Source organism: Meriones unguiculatus, chromosome 3, assembly GCF_030254825.1.
Source record: "Meriones unguiculatus strain TT.TT164.6M chromosome 3, Bangor_MerUng_6.1, whole genome shotgun sequence".
In the NCBI taxonomy this organism is placed as follows: Eukaryota; Metazoa; Chordata; class Mammalia; order Rodentia; family Muridae; genus Meriones; species Meriones unguiculatus.
Genome location: NC_083351.1, coordinates 130,549,810 through 130,575,601, shown reverse-complemented (window position 1 = coordinate 130,575,601; position 25,792 = coordinate 130,549,810). Strand labels below are relative to the sequence as shown.

Here is a 25,792-nt window from a genome sequence, read left to right as displayed (position 1 = left end):
GAAAAAGGAAGTGCATAAAATATTACCTTGATTAGAAGAAAAGCAAAGTGGGAAGCATACAAGTTTGAGTCCCGGCCGACCATTCTAGTCAGCCATTAAAGCCAATGGTGTGATCTAGGTCTCTCAGTATATCGCTTAAGCTGGCTCCATACTGAGAACATGAGCAGAGAGTCATCTGCCAGCCAGCTGTCCACAGAGGTTATGATGAGTCAGCACAAAATATGTGGAAATATGAACTAATCTGACACCATTTCAAAATTAGATGACTCTGTGGAAAAGTCCAATCCATCAGTTCCAGCTTAAAAGCAAAAGTAGGTACAGGAAGACAGCCTACTTTCCTCCTTGGCAGGGCTTGGCAGAACCAGGTGTAACCCCTCAGAGCTACAGTTAGCATGCTGTCTGCCAGGCACCATGCCTGGCCTGCTGCCATTACCCACCCAATGTCACCCTCACTACTCTAAACACTCAGTTTCACCACCAGAATTAGATCTGTTTTGTTATGTACTGAAATATATGATTTGAAACAGCTTGTTGTTAAAAATTATAAGAATTACTTTACGTTAATATATGATGTAAATTTTATGTTTACTGACTTAAACTAATTTGAAATGTGGTTTTTTTTTTTTTAATGGAAAAGAGTCAAGTCTTTCATGAAAAAGCATTCCATGTAATAAATCAGAACCTTCTACCCTTAAGAATCTAGACCCTGAAGCCAGGGGTGGTGGCTCACACCTTTGATCCCAGAACTCAGGGAAGCAAAGGAATGAGGATTTCTGTGAGTTGGAGGCCAGCCTGGTCTACAAAGCCAGGGCAAGATAGCCACAGAAACACAGAGAAACCCTGTCAGAAAGCAAGAAAGCAAGCAAGCCCTGGTGGCTTCATCCTGGGGAGGGAGTTGGAGTTACTCAGGCCCAGAGTCTGTGGTAGAATAACCACATCTATGTTTGGGTAACCCTTTCCACAGGTAAGCTCTGTGGTGTGCTGTCACACCTATCATACTACCCCCTCAGGGGAGACTGAGATGGGAGGGCAGTGACCTTGAGGCATACCTTGACTCCAAAGGAAGACTGTGTCCCAGGCACAAACCAACCAACCAACCAACCAACCAACCAACCAACCAACCAACCAAGAACAAATATGAAGAAGAAAGCTTGGTTGACAGTTTCTACTTCCTCAAACACAAAGCTGGGACATCCACAACCAATGAGCATCTTGGTCACTAAGACCAACTAGGAAGCCTCTGGCTGACTGCTAAGCTTTGTATGTGGTAAATGAAAACAACAGACCCTTTTTTTTTCTATGTATTTAGATTTTCTTTTTTTATTTAATTTTTTTCCAACTAGGAAGCCTCTGGCTGACTGCTAAGCTTTATATGTGGTAAATGAAAACAACAGACACTTTTCTTTTTTTTTCTGTGTATTTAGATTTTCTTTTTTATTTAATTTTTTAATATTAGTTACAGTTTATTAACTTTGTATCCCAGCTATATCCAGCTCCCTCATTCCCTCCTAATCCCACCCTCCCTCCCTCATTTCTTCCCTGCCCCTTTCCATGTCCACTTATAGGAGCTCCACAAGGACCAAATATATCTGGGCACAGGAGCCTTTTATGAGACTATTTCTCCAACTGAGGACCACGTATGGATATAACCTAGAACCTCTGCTCAGATGTAGCCCAAGTTAACTCATTATCCAAGTGGGTACCCTCGTAAGGGGAACAGGGACTATTTCTGACATGAACTCAATGGTGGGCTCTTTGACCTCCCCCTTTCCCCCGAGGGAGGAGCAGTCCTGCTAAGCCACAGAGGAGGAGTTTGCAGCCAGTCCTGAAGATACCTGATAAAGCAGGGTCAGATGAAAGAGAAGGACGTCCTCCTCTATAAGTGGAGACTTTTCTATAAAGATGAGTTAGATCTTACATATTCTCATCAACTTTCCTAACTGTTAATCAGCATGCATTTTATTTAAACCACAATGAAACAAACAAACAAACAGGAAAATCTGAAGCATTCACTGCCATAGAGACTGTGGTGGTTCTGGCTTGCTAACCCAGGCAGGGAACTCTGCCAGTGATTTAAAGCTTCTCTGATACCCAGTGACCTCTGGGAAGTCAGTGCTTGAGCACAGACTGGGGAAGGCATCTTCCTCAAGATAGCTCCCCTCCAAGGTTCTTATCATACACTACTTGCATTCCAAAACCTTTAAGGCATTAGTCAAATGAAAATACAGATGGAGGATGCTCTGAGGCTAAGCAGGTCCTTTGGCTCCAGGGATCAGGCTCTGAGGAGGGGTCTTGGCAGTCCCGAGCACTTCACACCCCACTATACATAGTTCTGCCAACACAGGGGACCTCCCAACATTCATGGGGAATTGCTAGGTTTTTTATCTTGGAGTAGACTCCAACTCCTGGACAGATCCTATAATTGCAGTTTCCTCAGTCGGAACAAAGGGAATAGTACCACCCATTGCACAGGAAAGCACGGAGCACAGAACCTGACAGATGAACAAGAGTTCTCCAAGGGCGCATGGTTGGTTTTTCTTTCTTGCTTACAAAACAGAATCCTGGGCCCTTAGGCTGAGTCACAGCCTTCTCTGCCAAGAGAGAAGCCTGTGGAAATACTGTTGGATGCACACTCTTGTCTTTCTATACATGGAAAGTTGGAAAGGCTCTCCCTTGTCTGGCCTTAGTAAAGGCAAGTCCAAATATCACGGCCTCTGTCCAATTCGATCTGCCAATGAGCTAGCTTCTAAGTGTGGCTTTCATAATCTACCTAAATTGAAACTTCTCTAGTTTTCTTTTGATGTGATAAACACAATGACCAAAACTGCTTAAGGAAGAAAGGACTATTTTCAAACTACACTTCCAGGTCAAAATTCACCAGTGAGGGAACTTGGGACAGGAACTCAGTAGAGCAGAAAACTTAGAGAAATGCTGCTCTCTCACTGGCTGGCTTGGCTAGCTTTCCTGTGCAGCTCGGGCCTCCTGCCTAGGGATACAGCCACCTATAGTGGGCTGGACCATCCCACAGGAATTATCAGTCAACACAATTCATGACAGACAAGGCCACAGGCCAATCTGACCCATCAATCCTTGAGCTGAGACTTTCTCAAATGACTCTAGGCTGTGTCATGTTCACAGCTGACTCTAAGTAGGACAGTATCCTATATCAGCCATGTTATAACCTATATTGACTACCATGAATAAATTCAAATTCATATGTATGTGTATACATGTATAGTCTTCAAATTCTTTAGATTTTTATTTTAAAATATAGGACATATATTCAAGAGACCCAGTGTTACTACATAGCCCAGGCTGGCCCAGAAGCCATGTCTTCCTGCTTCAACATCAACAGTGTTATCATCACATCGTGTGTGTGTGTGTGTGTGTGTGTGTGTGTGTGTGTGTAGTTTGAAATACAGCCTTATTCTGTAATCTAGGCAGGCCTCAAACTTAAGATCAGAGCAGATATTGAAATACTGAAAACAGAACCCACTTGTCAAGGTTTGAATCTGAAGTGAACACTAGCCACCATCACGGGCTCTTGCTTTGAACACTGAGCTCCTTCCCCATAGCTCCTGACATATTCTGAAGGCTATCATCCTTTTAGGAGGCAAGGCCTGCCTGGTGGCCAAGGGTCAGCAGAAGTGAGCCTTTGGAAGCTGCACCTGTGTCTCTGACTTGCCTTACTGTTTCCCAGTCTGCCACAGCACAAGCAGCTGCCACCACAAGCTTCCATCACCACTGTGGACTGAGCCATCCTGCTATGCCTTCCATGCTATGAAAGACTGAACCCTTTGAAACCTTGAGAGAAGATGCGTCTTTCTTCTTACATGGCTCGGGCATGCAGCCACTGTGAGGCAAAGGTGAGGAACGCACAACAACGTACTACGGGTAGTGCTGATTTAGATGTGCTTAAGCCATCATCCTCAAAAAGATGCCCTGCAGGATCGCTTTGCCCCCTCATCCTCAGAAAGATGCCCTGGAGAATCGCTTTGCCCCTGCTACTATGGAGAACGGCATCCATGAACCAGGGCATAGGTTTTCCAGACACCAAACCTGATATCACCTTCATTTAAAACATCCTACACCCCAAAATTGTGGAAATTATTTCTGCTTCATATTTTTCTTTATGTTTCAGAGTGTGTGTGTGGGGGGGGGGAGATTCTGCCTGTTTCTGTATCGTATGCTGCATCAGCCAGAAGAGAGTATCAGGACCCCTGAAGTTGGAGCTCCAGACATTTGTGGGTACTGAGAACTGACTTTGGGTCCCCTGAAAGGACGGTAAGTGCTCCTACATGATGGCTATCTCTCCAGCTAAGTTCTTCCTCCTTATAAGCTAGCTCGTGTTTGATTTTTTATTACAGCACCTGAATGGCCTTAGACCACAGCAAACACATTGCACACTGGGAATGACTAAATAGCTGGTACATTAGTTAACTCAAGAACATTATTAGTAGTAGTGGTAATGTTATTATTATTGCTATTATTAATGTTACAGTCTTCTTTCACAATTCAATGATGCCTCAAAATAAAATTATATATTCATAAAATAGAATATATATGTTAGTTCACTTATTTGTAGCTGTGATAAAATATTATGACAAAGGCAACTTACAGAAAGAATGGCTTATCTTGGATTATGGTTTCACATGGACTGAGTCTGTCACAGCTTGACAGCAGGCAAGCATGGCTTCTGAAGCAACAAGCTGAGGGCTCATCTCTTAAATCACAGGCACAAAGCAGAGAGTACTGAAAATGCCATGAATGAGACTTTAAACTATCAAAACGTACCTCCAGTGACATATTTCCTCCACAAAGCCATACCTCCTAAGCCTTCTCAAACAGTGCCACCAACTGAGGACCAAACATCCAACTACTAACGACTGTGAGGGGACATTTCTCATTCAAACCACCACAATATCTGATCTCAAGGAAAACAAAATATAGTCAGACAGTGAACAAAATGTTTACAAGTATATGGTAATGAAGGTACTTGTTTTAAACTTCCAGAACGTACTTTGTTTCACTTTGAGGGTGGGACTGGGGGGCTACTTAGGTTTTCATTGCTGTGAAGAGACACCACAACAACTCTTGTAAAGGAAAATGTCTAGCTGGGGCCGGCTTACAGTTTCAGAGGTTGAAAGGATCAGACTAACTTTGTAACCTATATGTCTTCTAAAGCGTATAGTTTTGAGTTTTAGGTCCAGGTTAAGCTAAAGCCTTGTAGTACTTTTCCAGAGAATGGAAGAATGTGACCCTATCTGTGAGGACAGATATAAAAAAAAAGCAAGCAAGCAATGACCTTCACTCAGCAAAAAGAACTTCCAGACCCTTGTCTTCGAGTTAGTGTTTCTTAGCAACCAACCCAGATGGCCTCAATCCTTCTTCTGAGCCAAAAGCCCGAAGCCCTGATCTTCAAGGATGAGCTAACCACTCCCACCTTTAATTGCTGCTGCATCCACATTTGGCAGGACTGGCCAAGCTTGCACACCTAAGACTAACATAACCAATTATCTTGCTTTATAGCTTCCTCATCCAATCCTGAATTGCCAAGAATGCAAACTCAAAATTCCTGTGCTTTGTCTTTTAAAAACCCGAGGCCTTTGTCTCCTGGTGCCACTCTTTGCTGACCAGCAGGGGTGACCCCATTATGTAATGGTTAAAATAAACCTCTTGTGATTTTGCAAAGATGAGATCTGGTCTCCTGAGTTCTCTTCATCCTTTCTGAAAATTAGGCTTGTGCTGGGCCTAACAAGGTTTAGTCCATTACTGTCATGGCCAGAAGCATGGCAGCATCCAGGAAGACATGGTGCTGGAGAAGGATCTGAGAGTTCTACTTCCAGATTGGCAGGCAGCAGAAAGAGAACTGGTTTGAGCTTCTGAGACCTCAAATGCCAGACCCCCAGTGACATGCTTCTTACATCAAAGTCACACCCATTCCAACAAGGCCACAACTCCTAACAGTGTCACTTTTTATTTTCATTCAAACCACTACAGAAGGTTGTTTGTTTGTTTGCATGTTTGCTTCAAGACAGGAGCTCACTGTGCAGCTCTTGCTGGCCTAGACCTCAATAAGTAGACAAGGCTGGCCTTATATTCAGAGTTCCACCTGCTTCCCCAGTGCTGGGATTAAAGGAGTGTGCCACTACTCCCAGCTAAACCTCCAGACCATTATAGAACTTTTAAGAAATATGTTTGATCCTTTCCCAATCTGTAGGCTGTCGTTTTGTTCTGAGGACAGTGTCCTTTGCTTTACAGAAGCTTTTCAGTTTCATGAGGTCCCATTTATTGATTGTTGCTCTTAGAGCCTGTGCTGTTGGTGTTCTGTTCAGGAAGTTGTCTCCTGTGCCAATGAGTTCAAGGATATTCCCCACTTTTTCTTCTAAGCGGTTTAGTGTGTCTGGTTTTATGTTGAGGTCTTTGATCCTCTTCTGCCCAGTTCACAAACCCCAAAAGACCAGGAATAAACAGACTCTGCTGTAAATACATGAGGTTCTTTTTATTGTAAATTACAAGCTGCAGCTTGGACCCACACACCCTCCACTGCCAAAGCGGTGGGAGCTTGCCACGGACCGGCCCAGTCGGGCTCCCGCTGTCCGCGGGAGAACAAGGCTTCAGACAGGAAGACACACGGTTTCGGCGAAGAATTGACAGACAGAGACACCTTTGTGGTTTTGACTCTGCTGCAACTTTACTGAAATCAAGCTAGTATTTTTATAATGATTTTACAAAAGGCACCTTAAAATTGGCATACTTTCCAGAACATTCAGACTTTTACCAAGAATACAAAGTTTACATTTTAACTCAAAATGCAGTCAAACATAAAGCAGTACCCACGAATAATCTTGGCCTAAAAACTTTTTGATCAGCGCAAACAAAGGAAAAGAGACCTCAAATATAATTTCATTATTGCTAACCAATGAAGAGGAAAGTCAGGAGCTAAGTCAGATGCCTGCCAAAGTCCCTCTCTATATCAAAATCTAACTACACCTTTGTTAACCCTCCTCCCATATGTCCTGCCCAAGATTTATGATCTTCCTTAGGAACAAGGCACTGAAGGGAGGGGGAAACTCCCACCAGCTGCACTTCTCATGCTATTATTTCTTAAGAAGGAGCCTATTATTTTTCCACTATTCTTAATGCCTATTAATACTAAATCTAATTCATTACCTTTTTTTAAACTTATTATTTTTATTAAAGCCTTTAACAATCTACTAATAATAAATTTCTTTATAAACTTAGTTGTGCTGTTTCAGGTGTCACAGAGAAAGATCAAAGAATTCATTACTCCAGCCCCAGAGCCACAACTGAAGAAGCGTAGAAATCTCAGAACATGTCTCTTTTCCAAGTGGGATGAGTTTGCCAGGGACCGTCCAGGGGGCGTATTTCTGGGGAAATCATATCCCCCGCCCTGTAGCTTATGCTACTATGGCGACACTGGCGTGGGTGTAGCAGGAGCTGAGCACACCGTGCCCAGGTTAGTTGGGGGATTTAAAGATTCTGGTCCCTCCCAGCATGCCCAAGGTAGGGGCGATTCCTGCCTGGCAAGCATCTATTGGTCAAAATGCCACATTTTGAATCGATTGGCTATAGGAAGGTTCCCAGGCCATTAATGATCTGGTGTCTCTCCCTAGGGGGATGGTCCAGTTTCCTAGCAACTGTATCTCTAGTGGGTGGGGAAAGAATGCAGTGAGGTGGCTCTTCCTCTCAGGGCATTACTAGACTTCTTTATGTACCTACTTCAGGTCTTAATAATAGCTGCTAATTTATCTTTGGGTCTTTCAATCCACTTGGACTTTAGTTTTGTGCAAGGTGATAAGTATGGATATATTTGCATTTTTCTACATGTAGACATCCAGTTAGACCAGCACCATTTGTTGAAGATGCTATCTTTTTTCCATTGAATGGATTTGGCATCTTTGTCAAAAATCAGGTGTCCATAAGTGTATGGATTTATGTCAGGGTCTTCTATTTGATTCCATTGATCCACCAGTCTGTTTCTATGCCAGTACCATGCAATCTTTAGTATTGTTGCTCTATAGTACAGCTTGAGATCAGGGATGGAGATACCTCCTGAAGATCTTTTGCTGTAGAGAATTGTTTTAGCAATTCTGGGTTTCTTGTTGTTCCATATGAAGGTGAGAATTTTTCTTTCAAGGTCTGTAAAGAATTGTGTTGGTAATTTGATGGGAATTGCATTGAATCTGTAGATTGCTTTTGGTAAGATTGCCATTTCAACCCTATATCTGACAGAGGGCTAATATCCAGTATATATAAAGAACTAAAGAAGTTAAACAGCAAAAAAATCAAGTAATCCAATTAAAAAATGGGGTACAGAGCTAAACAGAGAATTCTCTGCAGAGGAATATCAAATCTCAGAGAAACACTTAAAGAAATGCTCAACCTCATTAGCCATCATGGAAATGCAAATCAAAATAACCCTAAGATTTCACCTTATACCCATCATAATGGCTAAGATCAAAAACTCAAGAGACAACACATGCTGGAGAGGTTGTAGAGAAAGGGGAACCCTCTTCCACTGCTGGTGGGAATGTAAACTTGTACAACCACTCTGGAAAGCAATCTGGCACTTTCTCAGACAACTAGGAATAGTGCTTCCTCAAGATCCAGCTATTCCACTCCTAGGCATATATCCAAAAGAGGCTCAAGTACACAATAAGGACATTTGTTCAACCATGTTTGTAGCAGCTTTATTTGTACTAGCCAGAAGCTGGAAACAGCCCAGATGCCCGTCAATGGAGGAATGGATGCACAAATTGTGGTACATCTACACAATGGAATATTACTCAGCAATAAAAAACAAGGAAATCATAAATTTTGCAGGTAAATGGTGGGATTTGGGAAAGATCATCCTGAGTGAGCTATCTCAGAAGCAGAAAGATGCACACGGTCTATACTCACTCATATAAACCTATAATATAGGATAAACCTACTAAAATCTGTACACCTAAAGAAACTAATTTAGAGAAAGGACTCTTGCTAAAATACTCAATCTTTATCCAGAAAGGCAAAGAGGCTAGACATCAGAAGAAGGAGAAAAGAGAGAACAAGTCAGGAGCCTGACACAGAGGACCTCTGAAAAGCTCTGCCCTGCAGACTGTCAATGTAGATGCTAAGACTTATGGGCAACCTTTGGGCAGAGTGCAGGGAATCTTAGGGAAGAAGTGGGAAACAGTAAGATCTGGAGAGGACAGGAACTCCACAAGGAGAGCAACAGATCCAAAAAATCTGAGCACAGGGGTCTTTCCTGAGACTGATATTCCAACCAAGGACTATGCATGGAGATAACCTAAGACCCCTACACAGATGTATCCCATGGCAGTTCAGTATCCAAGTGGGTTCCATTGTAATAGGAACAGGGACTTTCTCTGACATGAACTGATTGGCTTGTTCTTTGATTACCTCCCCCTGAGGGGGAAGCAGCATTACCAGACCACAGAAGAAGACAATGCAGCCACTCCTGATGAGACCTAATTGACTAGGATCAGAAGGAAGGAAAAGAAGTCTTCCTTTATCAGTGGACTTGGGGAGGCGCATGCATGCAGAGGGTGGAGGAAGGGAGGGATTGGGACAGGAGGAGGGAGAGAACCACAGGGGGGATACAAAGTGAATAAAGTGTAATTAATAAAGAAAAAAAGAAATATGTTTGATTGGGAGGAAAAGAGGGAGTGAAATAGAGGGGGAATACAAAGTAAATAAAGTGTAATTAAAATTAAATTAAATTAAAATTAAAAAAAGAAATATGTTTGGTTCCAGTGATACACATAAGATTGCTGTTTGTATTCATTCATGCATGTGACAACATGTCTAGAAGTGAGGTCCATCCTTGTTATCTTTCTGTTTTTCATAGGTAGTGTTTATTCTAATTCTGATTCAGTGTTTTCTATTTTCTATTGGGCTGAACAATTTCCTCTTCAGTATTCTGCTGTCTGGGTGTGGAATGATGGTGCATGCTTGTTATACCAGCATTCAGAAGACATGGACAAGAGGTTTGCAAGTTTATGGCCAACAACCTCTCATGTTCAGTTTCTTAACATATGAGCCAAACAGGAGTTCTATTTAAAGGTGTTTCATAGATAGATAGATAGATAGATAGATAGATAGATAGATAGATATGAATCCATAAAATGAAGTTGCATTGTTTGTAGGAAAATGCAGATGGTGATATTAGGTAAGATAAGTCACAAAAAGAAAAACAAATCTAACATGTTTTTTCTCAAACATGAAACCTGTATTTTCAAAAGTGATATGAAAGGAAAAGAGCACTATTTAAGAAAGAGAGGACTGAAAGGGGTGAAAATAAGGGGTGAATATGATCTAAAACATGCACCTGTATGCAAATATCATAATAAAACCAATTATCTTGTATAGTTGATATGTGGTAAAACATTTAAAAGGCTTCTTTAAAAAAAAAAAGGCTTCTTTTTAACACATTAAATCATAAGATCTAGAGAAAGATTTAACAATACCAAAAATATAAATCTGATGGTGCTGGTTGTAATTAATTTTTCACATTTAAATTTACAAGCATCTAAAATTCTATAAACAGGATTGTAGATCCCAGGGTTAACAGATTTGTCAGTTTCCTTCTCAGTGTAGGCATAACTATCCTCTTATTGACAGATGGAGAAACTGAGCCACATGGGGGCAAATTGACCCATCTATGACAATAAGTGATACACATCTGGAATCTATACCAAGAGTCTGTCTTCAAAACTCTGTGTGTGTGTGTATGTCTGTCTGTCTGTCTGTGTGGTAGGGACACAGGAGTCTCATGTAGTACAACCTGGCAGTGAACTAGATTTGCATCCAAATATGGCTTGCACTTCTGGCCCACTGAGCCTGATTTCTTATACAACCCAGGACCACCTGTCCAAGTGTAGCACTGCTCACAGTGGGCTGTGCCCTCCCACATCAATCATCAATATAACAATTGCTCCAAAGGCTTGCTGACAGGCTCATCTGATAAGGACATTTCCTCTTGACTGGGATTCCCTCTCCCAAATGACTCAAGGTTGTCACCAGTTGCCAACAACTAACCAACATTAGAGTCTTGATGCTTGGTTAATAAATGAATAGCTCAGCTCTGCTTGATTTAATTTTAAACATTTAAAGCAAAAAAGGCAAAGTTGAATCTAATCAGAACCAATTTTTATGAGCCTGCAAAGGTTCTGTGTTCAAATTTACATCTTATAAATTATAGACTACTTTCTTTGCACCCTGGCTAGAATTTTAATCCTGAATCCTTTGAAATTCAATATTCTGCCAAGCGGTCCTTTGGTGGTGGTTTCTCTGTGAACTGTCCCCATAAGCTCATTTGTTTGAACATGTGGCCCCCAGCCAGAAACCTCATTTGGGAAGGTCATAGAACCTTTAGGGAGTATAGCCTTGCTAGAGGAACTGAACCCTGGGGCTTCCTATCCTGGCCCTCTCTCTGCTTCCTGACTGTCCATGTTACAGGACCAGCTGACCTTGGGCTCCCACCACCATGCTTTCCCCATAATGATAGAATGCATCCTCTTGGAATATAAGACAAAGTAAATCCTTTCTCCCTTAAGTTGCTTTGGTCAGGTTATTTTATCACAGCAGTGGAAAAGTAACGAATACCACCCCATCCCCCCCAAAAAAAATGTGTTATAAATGACAAAGATGTGAGGCTGAGAGTGTAGTTTGGTGGATAAGTGCATGCTTTGCATGACCCAGGCTCTAAGTTTCATCCCAGCACCATAAAAAGAAATAAGTAAAGAAAAGCTTGACAAGAATGAAGCATGAGAACACCTGCTGAAATAAGCACCAAGTGCAGTGTGAGTTTATATGCCCTAGTTCAACTCAAGAGATCAGCTCTGGTAGTGTTCTTTGTTTTGTCTCTAGATAGCAGGAATTAGCCATAGTCCAGTGTCCTGACTATTTCCCCTTACACACAGAACACTTCTTTCTTGCTTAAAAATTGATTTTTTTTTCAGGGCCAGAGAAATGGCTCAGTGTTTAAAAACATTCACTGTAGGGTCATGAGGACCAGAGTCAGGATGCTAACACTCTCGTAAACAAGTATTCCACCAATGCCTAGAACTAACTCCAGCTCTCAGAGATTCAGTGCTGTCTCTGGCCCCACGCACATACAGATGCCTGCACTTACACACACACACACACACACACACAACTCACACTCATGCACACATGTACACACATACACATGTGCATACAAACACATACATACATATAAACATATCAAATAAAGTCTAAAAGTTGGTTCATTGTGCCCTGTACCAGATAGACAGTTGCCATGGAGTTCAACCACTCTGTAACCTCAGTCCTCAGCAAAGGCCACAGTGACACCTACATGCCACCAGCAGGAGCATAGGAAAGCCGTAGCCTTGATCTCTGAGTTTGGTGAGCTTCCTTGAAAGTTTTTGAGCAATCTCTGGAAAATCTCATTCCAGGGGCTTGCAGACCGTGCCTCCAGAGTCATTGGCACAGAACTGCTGAGATGGGGTGTGTTCAAACCCCGAAAATCCCAAATTTGAGATTTAAAATCTCATCCTAAGAATGGAAGGTAAGAAGGGACAAAGCTCTCTCCTGTTTCTGTGCTGGCCTCAGGATCGGGGCCACAACACCCAGGTGGGTACAGGGTGTCTAGTCATGTGAGCTTTTCACCAGTTCTCTTTCCCCAGGCAAGCTGAGCACTGCCAGCGTCCTAAGCCTCAGCCAATGAGATGCTTTGATCCTCAAAACCCCTCCCCGCTGCCCAAGGTTTGTAAGTCCCAGTTGCGTTTGAAACAAAGCAGCAGCAAGCATCATCTACTTAGACTGGCTGTTTATTCTGAGCTGTAACACTGGAGTGAGAAGGGCTCCACTTCTCCCCGAGGAATTCATCAGTGGACCCCCAGGTTAGGCTTCCAGCCAGGCAGTCACTGCAGAGCCAACAGAGTCCCTGCTGCAGCAGGCCTGGCTGCTGTGATATTTTGCTGCTTCACCCACCCCAGATTGCATCTGCAGGAGCAAGGCGATGCTCTTCCAGATGTCCATTAGGGCCTCTGTTGCTGCCTGGCTCAGTTTGGCTCCCTGCTGGAGCAGAGGTCTCCTGGCATGGTCCTATTTCCACACTCACTCGGGATACCACCCTTCATCCTTTCCCGCCTGGAGAACAACAATGCTCAGATCTCCCAGTGGAGAAGAACACCACCCAGGCCTGCCGCAGACATGCAACCACATCATTGCCCTCTCCTGTAAGACATACAGAGTACGTGTCTCTGTTAATTCACCTCTGCAGTTCTGATTAGTCATTTTATGAGTAAAATGGCAAATATTTCTTAGCTGCAATAATGAAGAAAATCACTTTCGATTTTTGTGCATGTTTGTGTACTCTAAGGAAAAATTCTCTGTTTCTGAAGTTTTGCTTAGACTAGCTTATCCTTAGAGAAAGCACATGACAGGACTTGAGGAAATCAAGTTCTCACAGACGTCCAGTGAAATACCTTTACATGTACGTTGGCTCTAGTGTAAATTAAGAATTGTGCTTCAACTGCAATGTATTATGTGGATACTGTTTTAAAAAATCTGTGTGTATTTTTTTTAAGTGTGTAGATGCCTTTCAAAAGTTATCACAAGCCAGGCTTGATGGTGCATGCCTGTAATCCCAGTACTCAGGGAGGCATAAACAAGTGGATCTCTGTGAGTTCGAAGCCATCCTGGCCTACAAAGCAAGTCCAGGACAGCCAAGGCTACAAATAGAAACCCTGTCTCAAAAAACAACAAACAAACAAAAAAAAAAAAAAACAAGCAAACAAACAAAAAAGCCAAACAAACAAAAGGGTAACAAGCCCTTTCTACAACTAACATTATTAGCTAACATCCCGATAAGGCTTGATTCTTGTCCTCACAGATCATGTTTTAAAGGTTTGTTCTGCTGTAGGTGACTACACTTAAGGGTTGGAGGAGGCTACAGAGATGGCTTTTGGGAGAGATGCTTCTTTGGACAGAAAACCACTAGATTCAGTCAGGCATTTTGATCACAGCAACACCAAAGTACTACATCACATCTGTCAGGTCCCACTGCTCTCTGTAACAGAGGCTGTTTCTGGCCATGTTGTGTATACAGGGTGACTTAGGCTTGGGCCAAAAGACGGAGTAATGCTTACTCAGCTAGGAGGTGACAGCTGGGTGGAAACTCCAAGTCAGGCTCATCCAGGGACTCTGATTCTACCACTGTGAAGTTTTTAGTCTGTGCATCCTGTGTGGAGAGCCCTGATGCTCAGCCCAGAATGCAGAGATAGATGAGGTGAGGCAAAGGGACAGAGCCTATCAAGCAGGGCTGTGCTTAAATTACAAAAGGAGGCAGTGTGAAGACCAGGGAGGCCTGCCTCACCCTGCCCCTGGCCCCTGCCCTTATGTCTAACCATCAAGAGATGTAGAAACCATCAACAACAACTACATATTTGTCTAATTTGTAATCACCCATGACTCTGTGGAAGATAAAAAGAAACAATGAAATTCCAGAAGACATAAAATAATTTATAAATAAACAATTTAACAGCTAGAAAACAGACATTTATTTTATGATCATCAGCATCAACAACAACCAAAACAACATACTTTGGAAACAATATCTAACCCTGCTGCAGTCCAAACTGTCCCAGAACTCACTGTGTAGCCAAGACTGGCCTGGAATACACAGTGATCCACCTGCCTCAGACCTGAGTGCTGAGATAACAGGTTTGAGCACCCATGTGTAGCTCTGGGACATAATTTAAATGAATAAATCTATCCAGATGGAGTTAGAACCTCTGACATTTTAATCAGGAAAAATACAAATGAAAGAAAAAAATAAATCAGTAAAATAAATATAAGAAAATTTTACAGATAGTTTTCTTGAGTTTAATTTATACTTTAAAGTAGACAAATGAAATTTTCTGATACATAATAGCTGAGGTGTAAAAATGAGATAGACATTCTGGGAATGTGTTTCTCTGGCCTGGGTCCAACTCAGTCCTTCATGTCTCTGTAGCCTGAACTCGTAACCTCTGCTTCCTCCTGCTTTCATCCACCCCTGGTCTTACACCTCCTCCACCTTCTAGCATAGCCTTTCCTGAGTCACCTTCCTTTTCCTTCCCTTGCCTTCCATTTCCTTCCCTTCCCTTCCTTTTTCCTTTCCTTCCTTCCCTTTTTCTTTTCTCTCATTACTATATCCACAGGCTGTACAAAATATGAAGGAAGATATCATCTTGGTACTCCTTCAACACAAGGCAAATCCCAACCTGAAAGACATCAATGGGGAAACAGCTTTATATCATGTTGTATACAGTGACATCCCAGAAATAGCTGCCTGTCTCCTGGAATTTGGTAGCAACATTAAAGACTCTATGAAAGTGAAGATTATCTAAATTAAATTCCAAAGTATTGGAAAACTAACAAGTGGTTTAACAAGTTTATATATAGGGCCAATTTTCTGTGTTCAGAAGCTCAAGCATTCCCTGACTAACATTTAGAAATCACTTGGTTAGTATTCATCTAAATATCTATGCATTATTATTTCAGATTTTTAGTGCAACAAGTAAGTCTAGCTTGCACAGCCCAAATATTCATAGTGCTTGGTCAGCCTAATAGAGGCCACGCACTTAAGTAAAACCGACTCTTCTCCCACAGCTGTCTATTATCAATAGCCCTTCAGCTAGAGGTAGGACTTCATACTAACTTCCTGTCTCTAACTGAGATTTTGACTGGCTTGAGTGTGCATGGGTCTTGTGAGTGTTATCATGTTGGCTGTGAGTTCATATGTTCATTTGCCCTGTTGTGTCTCAAAACACTGTTTCCTATGGCTATCCAATTCCCTGACTCTTGCAGTCCTTTCCAATGATCCCAAAGATTTTTTTTCTCTAGAGCCACATTCTGATAGATTATCCAGTCCCAAATATTCAGCCATTGACTCATGTACAATAGGAGCAAAATGAAACAGATTCAATAAATTATACATATATACATATATATTTATCTTCTAAAGTAGAAGTAATCAATTTGAGAGGGAGTAGAGAGGCCATGAGTGGAGTTGGGAGAGAAGGAAAGGAGAGAGAGAGAGAAGAAAGAAGAGAAAGGGAGACCCAAAGAAAAAGCACAAGAAACATATCTGGGAGGCTGAGATACATTCATTGCCACACACAAATAACCTATAAAAACAAGCTTAGAGACCATAATATGTAAGCAAAAGAGCTGTAAGTTTTCAAAAATGACCAGACATCTGAAGAGATGGCTCAGAAGTCCTGAGTTCAATTCCCAGCAACCACATGGTGGCTCACAACCATCTATAATGAGATCTGATGTCCTTTTCTGGTATACAGGGATAGATGCAGGCAGAGTGCTGTATAAATAATAAATAAATAAATCTTTAAAAAATGACCAGACAAATTAATATGAAATGAAAGAATCCTCTGATAATACCAATGAATTGCTTTTGTGTGGGATGTGTATTGCTGTGAACTGGGGCTGCTATTAAGTGTGGTTTTTATGCCCAATGAAAACCAATTTTTCCTTAGGAGTGTTACCAATTGGTTCTAGTTTCTGGGTTAAGGATGTTGGCTTGTGTCTACTTACACTCTGTGGTACGCCATCTGGCCTACACCCTGAGTTCATCTGTGTGTTGGTCCTGTTGTATCTAGAAAACCTTATTTTCTTGGTGTGTTGCATACTTACCTGCTCTTGCAATCTGCCTGTTACAGAGTGTAAAACCATCTAAATATACAAACCCTTTTGTGTAAAACATTGTTCCATGCATGAGTGTGAGAGAATGATTGCTATGAGTATCATGACACAGATTGACCATCCACTGATGGGTTCTTGTTGTATACTGAAACTCAGTCTTTGTGTGTCTGTGTGTGTGTGTGTGCTTCTTGTGCATGGTGAGGAGGAGGAGAAAGTTGTTGAATTGAAGTCCATGTTCTGGTGAGACCTTTCCATGGAAAAGTGTGGTCTTCAATATACACTTCCATATACACTGCTAAAATTTCATGTAGTATTTTCTGAAAAGTGCAAGGTCAGTTGTATTCTAGATAGCAGCTGTATACAGACAGAAATATGTGGCAATGTTCCTTTGACAGTAGGTCCTGGCACACAGCTTGCCCTGGAGGCCTCAGTAAATCATGTACAGGAGACGCACAAGGAAGCTATCATATGTACCTTGAGGAAGCAGCCAGGTGGCTCGGTGAGTTGTATATTTTTTTCATCAGGTATTACTGAGGTACTCTTTGTGATCCCTTATCATTACGGCCTAACCTAATACTTTGTATGTGAGTAAACAAAGAGTGGTTTGGAAAGTAACCTAGACCATGGTTTCATTAACATGCAAAAACACAAAGGCAGGACCTATCAGGAACATACAAGCTCACTGGTGGGAATAGCAAATGATGAATACTTAAAGAAGTATGGCCAGGAAAGCCTGTAGTTCACTTCTCTTGAGAAGAACAGTATAGACACCAGTAAATTGCTAGGTTGAAATTGGGGTTGAACTTAAAGTGCAAAGGAAGATTTTAAAATTTTGAATCACTCAAAACAGATTTTGTCCACTTTTCTCATTTAGAAAACTTTATAGTTCACAATTCTGAACTAGAGCCAGAAGAAATGGAATTTTAATGAAAAAGAGTAAGGTTTAAAAAAATTATAGAAAACAAAACAAACCACAACAGGCTGCCCAAAACAAATATATGAAACATGAGAATGAGATTATTCAACTGATCAGTGTTTTGCCAAATGTTTAATTGTGGCAAGGTATATTTCATGGGAGGAATGTGTAACACTCACCCTAGTGTTTCACTGTACATCCTGAAGGCATCAATGAAATCACAGGCATTCCTAGAGAAATCATCCCCACACTTGAATCTCTTGACTTTAGAGTATTGGAGAACACAACCGCAGAAAGCGTGCCTTTTCAACATTGACACTTCTTTTCTTACATTTCAATAGACAGCTGAACGAGGTGATACTCCTCCATTCTCAGTTGGATATTAATTCTTTCAGAAGAAGCCACTGTGAAATTACTTTGATGGACTGTTATACCATGTTATGTTTTCAATATTTTTCATAGTTTTCCAAATAATGGATGAGAACACAGGTGTTGAAGTACAGGAAAATCCTGTACATGAAATATCACAGGAGAAACATTTGGACATGAATGATGAAATCCCAGTATTGCTAGGTAAAACAGCAAGTGGAATGAAGATAATTCTCTTGAGTGTTCTGGGTTTGAGGATCTCCCCTTCTGTGAATATGATGTGAATATTCTTAAACATCTTATACCCTATAGGGATCATATCATTTCATACAAGTATGAAAGCAATTTTCCTACTCTACTTCCAGTGTGTTCTTTTAAAGCAATGACAGCTTTAAAGTTTGCCTGTCATTTAGAGTGTAAAACCATCTAAATATACAAACCCTTTTGTGTAAAACATTGTTCCATGCATGAGTGTGAGAAAATGATTGCTATGAGTATCATGACACAGATTGACCATCCACTGATGGGTTCTTGGTGTATGCTAGAACTCAGTTTTTGTGTGTGTTTGTTTGTTTGTTTTGTATGTGTGTGTGTTTGTTTGTGCCTCTTTTGCATGGCAAGAAGATGAGAAAGTTGTTGAATTGAAGTCCATGTTCTTGTGAGACCTTTCTGGAAAGGTATGGTCTCCAATATGCACTTCCACATATGCTGCTAAAATGTCATATGGTGTTTTCTGAAAAGTGCAAGGTCAGTTGTGTTCCTACAAAGCAGCTATATACAGACTGAAATGTGTATCTATTATCTTTGACAGGGAGTTCCTGGCACTCAGATGGCCCAAGAGGTTTCAGCAGACAGTATCCTGGCCACGTACCAGAAAGCAGTTCTATACACCCTTGAGGTAGCTGCTAGGCAGCCTAGTAAGTAGTATACTTTGTCATCAGGTATTACCTGTATGGGACCTTAGTGTAAGATATGGTGTTGCACACAAAGATTATCAAATACCTATGTGGCAAACAGACAGGAGATCAATATAAAAGTAAGATCCTCATGTTACACTTTTGGAGCAGCATGAAATCTGAAATACTCAAAAAATGAGCTGTATTATGAGACTCTTAAATGTGATATTGAAAGAGTCAACAGGGAGAAGAGGAACTGAGAAAATGAGTGTACACAAGCACCAAAGGGAGGCCACCATTTTGGTGTACTTGGTGTGTGGGGGGCGATGATGTGGAGATAAAAAGACATTGAAGGAATGAGAAAGATGAAAAGGGTCATCGTGAGATTTTAGCTTGGGACCTGTTTAAGACTGTGAGAGTGGAGCGCCAAAACTTTCTATTGCTCTGTTTGTGTGCATGCTGCAGGATGGAATGAATGCTGATCATTAGAGGTGATATATAGGGTAGTGTATATGAAAATAAAAATCAAAAAGTGATCAGTCTCTTAGGGACAATTATCATGTGAACGTGGAGGTGCTCTATCAGTTTGGTATTCCATAATTCACCTGTTAGAAAGCATGTTAGAACAATATTTCCATTTTAACAGTCTGGGATTCACATTTTTGAATAGGGTCTGCAGCATTGCATCAGGTAATATTCCTTCTACCAGTCTCCTACAATCAAAGAATAAAAACTATCATCAAAGAACTCTATGGCATTTCCAAAGCACAGTAGTATAAGAGGTAATGGACCTATGGAAAACAGATTTTGTTTTAATTTCTGTACAGTTTCAGGCTGAGGAAATCAAGCATATCTGAAGAACTACAAAATTATAATACAGTATCATTCTAAAGTACTAGTTCAATATGAGTCTTGAAATTATTCTTAAATTGTTTCTGATCAGTTTATATAAAAGGTAACAGAATAATGCTTAACTTGAAGGTGAAATGGATGAAGTCAAGATACGTGTGCAATGGTTATTTGAAAAGGATGGTTACTCTATTGTATAGGAAGAAGAAAAGAATGAACTTGGTAAGTTATGAGTTCATTTTGCAGACTCTTGCAAGAAGACAAGGTATTTTTATTCGACTCAAATAATAAATGGTAGAGACTTTTGGAAACAGGAGGAAGGACTGAAATTGGGGTAAACTGCACCAATCACTCCTCCCTTCTCAATTCTCAAGTGTAATCTACATTAATCTTAGGTAATATTACAGATAAACCTAAATATATTGGAAAAGATTTTTTGGAGTTTAGCTATTTTTATGTTAAGTGATTCAAGAGTGAGACTCAAATATCTGTGGATGCCATTTTTATAAGTGAGGACATTCAGCTTACTGCTGGTTTGTTACTGTATGTGTTTCACTGTATCAGTTAGTTCAGAGCCCTTGATCAGTCATGGATTCAAGTCTGTAGCTATAAATGCTACCATATAAAATTAATACATGATTTCTTTTTGTTCTTATCTTTCACAGTTACCATATTTTAGAGACCTACCTATTACCATCCTCTAGCATAGTTCCTGGTAGCTGCTCATGCAAAGTCATGGATCGGTACAACTTATATATGCTCTCATTTCTTTTTTTTTAATTTTTTATTAATTACATGTTATTCATTTTGTCTTCCTCCCATGGTTCCCTCCCTCATCCCCTCCAAATCCCTTCCATCTTTCCCCTTCTCCACGCATGCCCCTCCCCAAGTCCACTGATAGGGGAGGTCTTCTTTTCCTTCCTTCTGATCCTAGTCTATTAGGTCTCATCAAGAGTGGCTGCATTGTCTTCCTCTGTGGCCTGATAAGGCTGTTCCCCCCTCAGCGGGAGGTGATCAAAGAGCAGGCCAATAAGTTCCTGTCAGAGATAGTCCCTGTTCCCATTACTATGGAACCCACTTGGAGACTGAACTGCCATGGGCTACATCTGTGCAGGGGTTCTAGGTTATCTCCATGTATGGTACTTGGTTGGAGTATCAGTCTCAGGAAAGACCCCTGTGCTCAGATTTTTTGGTTCTGTTGCTCTCCTTGTGGAGTTCCTGTCCTCTCCAGATCTTACTGTTTCCCATTTCTTTCATAAGATTCCCTGCTCTCATTTCTTTTTAATGCTTCTATTTTTATTAAATTTTCTTATTGTTGGAGGTGTTCTGTTTAAGGATTTTTCCCAGGATCCCAACATCATAGGCACACGATGTGACAATGATCTACACATTCCTGTCAATAGTATTAGGCTGTTATATGATTTGTTACATGAAGCATTAGAAAGTAGCCAAATGAGCTCTGTCACCACAGGAAAATGTGCAATAGAAAACTGACAGTGGAACACAAATGCTATAAAAGAGTTTTTGTAGGTCATTCACACGTGACTTGTTTCTTCAAGAGATGAGGAGAGTCCAATTCTGGCCCTTGCCTAGCTATTGTAAACACAGATTGCTCTGTAAACATGGAGGTCCAGGCATGTACAAACTACATATTAGACTTGTATAACCTGAGTCCTTCCCAACACTGAATGCTGAGGCTGTTCTCAACCTGTGCTACCATCTTCTATTTCTTAAGTACCTAGTGATGTCCTAACAATCCTAGTGTCACAAAGTGAGAGCGATTCCATTTGATATTCTTTTCCATCTCTTCCTATACTGCCATGCATGCCCCTCCATTTTGTGCTCTAGAGTGTTCATGACATTGTGTTTTCGACATAGAATTTCCTATAGAAAACCACCAGCTGACAACTGTTATTTTGCTACTTGAAACATGGTATCAAAACCTTACAGGAAACATACATATTTAGTAAAATAGATCTTGCTCCTATCAAGATGATTTACGATTGCCCACTAGCACATGAGAAAAACTTATGATGGAAGATCAAAATAAGTTTCTGCTCAATGGATAAAAATAGAGTTAGGATCAGTAAGCACTAAGCTAACCAAAGGGAAAGGAGCACCCATTAACCTTTTGTATGTTGGTATGGATGGAACATTCTGGGTGTAGGATGTGACCAAATGGTACATTGAAATACAAATCCAAAGTATTTTTATAAGAAGTAAATATTTCAGTTGTAGATTGCACTTCATTGTTCTTTGGTCTTTATTTCATGCCCACTGTCTGCCACTGGTCTAAACTGAATATCTCCTGTTGCTTTCTCTCTCCTATCCCAGTGGCAATCAGGGAAGAAATTGGAGAAGAAATGGTAGCACTAGTCATTGACAATGGCTCTGGAATGTGCAAAGCAGGCTTTGCTGGGGATAATGCCCCCAAGCCTGTGTTCTCTTCGATCATTGGGAGACCTCAATGTCAAAGTGTCATATCTGCAATGGGCCAGAAGGACTCCTACGTGGACAAGGATGCCCAAAGCAAGAGGGGTCTCCTGGCTCTGAAGTACTCTATTGAGCAAGGTATTATTACCACCTGGGATGACATGGAGGAGATCTGGCATCACACCTCTACAACGAGCTGCGTGTGGCTCCCAAGGAAAACCCAGTGCTTCTTACAGAGCGCCCCATGAACCCCAAAGCTAACAGAGAGAAGATGGTGCAAATAATGTTTGAAACCTTCAACACTCCAGCCACGAATGTGGCCATTCAGGTGGCGCTGGCTCTGTATGCCTTGGGGCACATAACAGTAATTGGCTTGGACTCTGGTGATGGGGTCACACATACAGTGCCCATGTGTGAAGGCTACTCCCGTCCCCATGCCATCTTGAGTCTGGACCTGGCTGGCAGGGAACTTACGGATTACCTCATGATGATCCTGACTGAGCGGGGGCTATGGCATTACCACCACTGCTGAGCGGGAGATTGTACATGACATGAAAGAAAAACTGTGCTATGTTGCATTAGATTTTGATCAAGAAATGGCGTCTGCTACATACTCCTCTGTTTTGGAGAAAAGGCACAGACCGCCTGATGGCCACATCCTCACTATAGGCAGTGAGCGATTTTGGTGGCCAGAGGCACTCTTCCAGCCATATTTCCTGGGCATCGAGTCTTTGGGCATTCACAATACCAACTTCAGTTCCATCTTGAAGTATGATATGGACATCCGCAAAAGCTTGTATGGCAACATTGCATTGTCTGGTGGTATCACCATGTGTTCAGGCATGAGTGACAGGATGCTGAAGGAACTCACAGCCCTAGCACCCAGCACAATAGAAGTCAAGAGCATTGCTCGCAATGATCGCAAATTTTTAGTCTGGATCGGTGGCTCCATTGTGGCCTCACTGCCCACCTTCTGGTAGATATGGATCAGCAAGCCAGGAGTACAAGGAGTGGGTCCCTTTCTTAGTCCACTGCAAATGCTTCTAGATGGACTGAGTAGATGCTGGGCATCTGCTCCATTAGCTTATTTTGAAATATCAATTTTCTCTGACAGATGTATACTTCACATAACCTCACAAAACTAATATCAGCATTGGACCAAAGAACTTTTTGCTGATTTATGATCTTGTATTCAAGTTGCTTATTTAATTCCACTGGTACATGTTTAATATCCTATGCATAATTTGAGTTAGTCCTTAGGCCATGTGGCTTGGTCACTTGGAGGCTATAGAGAACAAGCTATGGAAAAGAAATCTCCAGCCTGTTGGATCTGCAGATAATAGTTAGTGATCTTGGACAGTGGTACTAACTTACTGCTGACTGTTCCAGGATTTCTTGAGGCTGGCAAGGGTTCCTGGACCAGTTATCACCTCTGTTGTGTCAAGTCCTGCCAGGTGGGAGAGTTCACATCTTAGGACCCTCCTAAGGTTCCCTCCTGAACCCCATGGATTGTTACTTGCATTGAGTAGGGAACGTTTGCATTGACACCTGCAAAGTTATTCTCCTTTTTACTTCAGTAAGATTTTATGTATTCAGTCCTTTACAAATGACAAATTTTTTATTTTTTTAACTTTTATTAATTACACTTTATTCATTTTGTATCCCCCCCATACGCCCCTCCCTCCTCCCCTCCTGGTCCCACCCTTCTCCCCCTTTCTGCATGCATGCCCCTCCCCAAGTCCACTGATAGGGGAGGTCCTCCTCTCCTTCTTTCTGATCTTAGTCTATCAGTTCTCATCAGAAGTGGCTGCATTGTCAGGGTTTTAGGTTATCTCCATGAATAGTCCTTGGTTGGAGTATGAGTCTCTGGGAAGTTCCCTGTGTTCAAATTTTCTTGTTCTGTTGCTCTCCTTGTGGAGTTCCTGTCCTCTCCAGCTCTTACTATTTCCTACTTCTTGATTTCTACTGCTCAGTGAGAACATGAAGCCCCAGCAACACATCATTTTGTGAAGAAAAATACGATCACCCAGGATACACAGAAATTTTATTTTGTTAAATAAAAATATTTCCCAAACTAATTTTTAAGAATTATTCATCATAATAGCAAATAGCTGTTTATCTAAATATCCAGTATAGTTAGCTTAGTGGGCTTCTCAACAGAATCTATCTTGGAAGACTAAACACAGAAGCCAGAAAAAGAGCAAAAACAGCTCACTGGTTAAAAAAAAATAAGTAGCCATTATTAAGTAATTATTTAAATTTCAGTTACACTGTGCTGATTTCTAAAAGGCATTAAATATATGCTGTTTTCTCAGTAATGTTCTTGAAACCAAAGGATGTTAAATTTCATATTTCTTTTAGCATTAATAACTCTTGTCTCCACTTAATATTTTACCCATAGTGTATCCTCCCATTGTTATTTCTTGTCACCTGTGTTCTATTCTCTCCTCTTTGAGACTGATACTCCAACCAAGAACCATTCATGGAGATAACCTAGAACCCCTGTAGATGTAGCCCATGGCAGCTCAGTTTCCAAGTGGGTTCCCTAGTAAGGGGAACAGTTGCTGTCTCTGACATGAACTCAGTGGCTGGTTCTTTGTTCACCTCTCCCTGGGGAGAGAGGTTAGCCTTATCAGGCCACAGAGGAAGACAATGCAGCCACTCCTTATGACACCTGATAGGCTAGGATCAGATGGAAAGGGAGGAGGACATCCCCTATCATTGGTCTGGGGAAGGGGCATGTGATAAGAGGAGGGAGAAAGGGTGGGGCTGGGGGGCGGTGAGAGAGGGAGATACAGCTGGAATATAAAGCGAATAAATTTTAATAAATAAAAAATAAAAAGGATTAGTCTAGAAATGCATCCACAGCTGTAGGCTTAGACTTTTTAACAAACATACTTTATTTATGATTCTTAAACACTTCTAGATCTTTTCCAATCCCCCAATACTGGGTAGGAGAGAAAGAAGGTTAGTTGGGACAGGAGGCAGAATTCTCTTTGCTGCTTGGTAGAGTCTTGGATTCTTTTGGGGGCAATACCAATATCAGTGATCAAGAAATCCAGAAGTCCAGGTAACCAGCAAATCAGCAAACAGCAAATACAGTAGCAGGATAAGCCAGCAGCAAGCAGTCCTCCTCCAAACAGCCACCCCTTCATTCTCTGGAATAACATATTTATACCCCTCAAAGTACTTGGAATTCAATTAATGCCAGCTGGCAAAGACCATGCTCCACATAAGATACTTAATAGGTGTGGACAAACTAAAATCCCCAACTTGGAACTGTAACAAAAACATGTTTTCATCCAAGGACCATTGATGGAGATAACCTAGAACCCCTGTACAGATGTAACCCATGACAGTTCAGTGTCCAAGTGGGTTCCATAGTAATGGGAACAGTGACTATATCTGACAGGAACTGATTGGCCTTCTTTAATCACCTCCCCCTGAGGGGGGAGCAGCCTTACCAGGCCACAGAGGAAGACAATGTAGCCACTCCTTATGAGACCTGATAGACTAGGGAAAGGAAGACTTCCCCTATAAGTGGACTTGTGGAGGTGCATGTGTGGAGAACGGGGAGGGAGCATGGGACTGGGAGGGGAGAAGGGAGGGGTTT

General features: G+C 41.5%; 1 pseudogene; it reads left to right on the top strand.

Moving 5' to 3' along the window:
* Positions 1-18,105: 18,105 nt before the first annotated feature.
* On the top strand, positions 18,106-23,226 carry LOC110562322 (actin-1-like; annotated as a pseudogene).
* Positions 23,227-25,792: the final 2,566 nt, after the last annotated feature.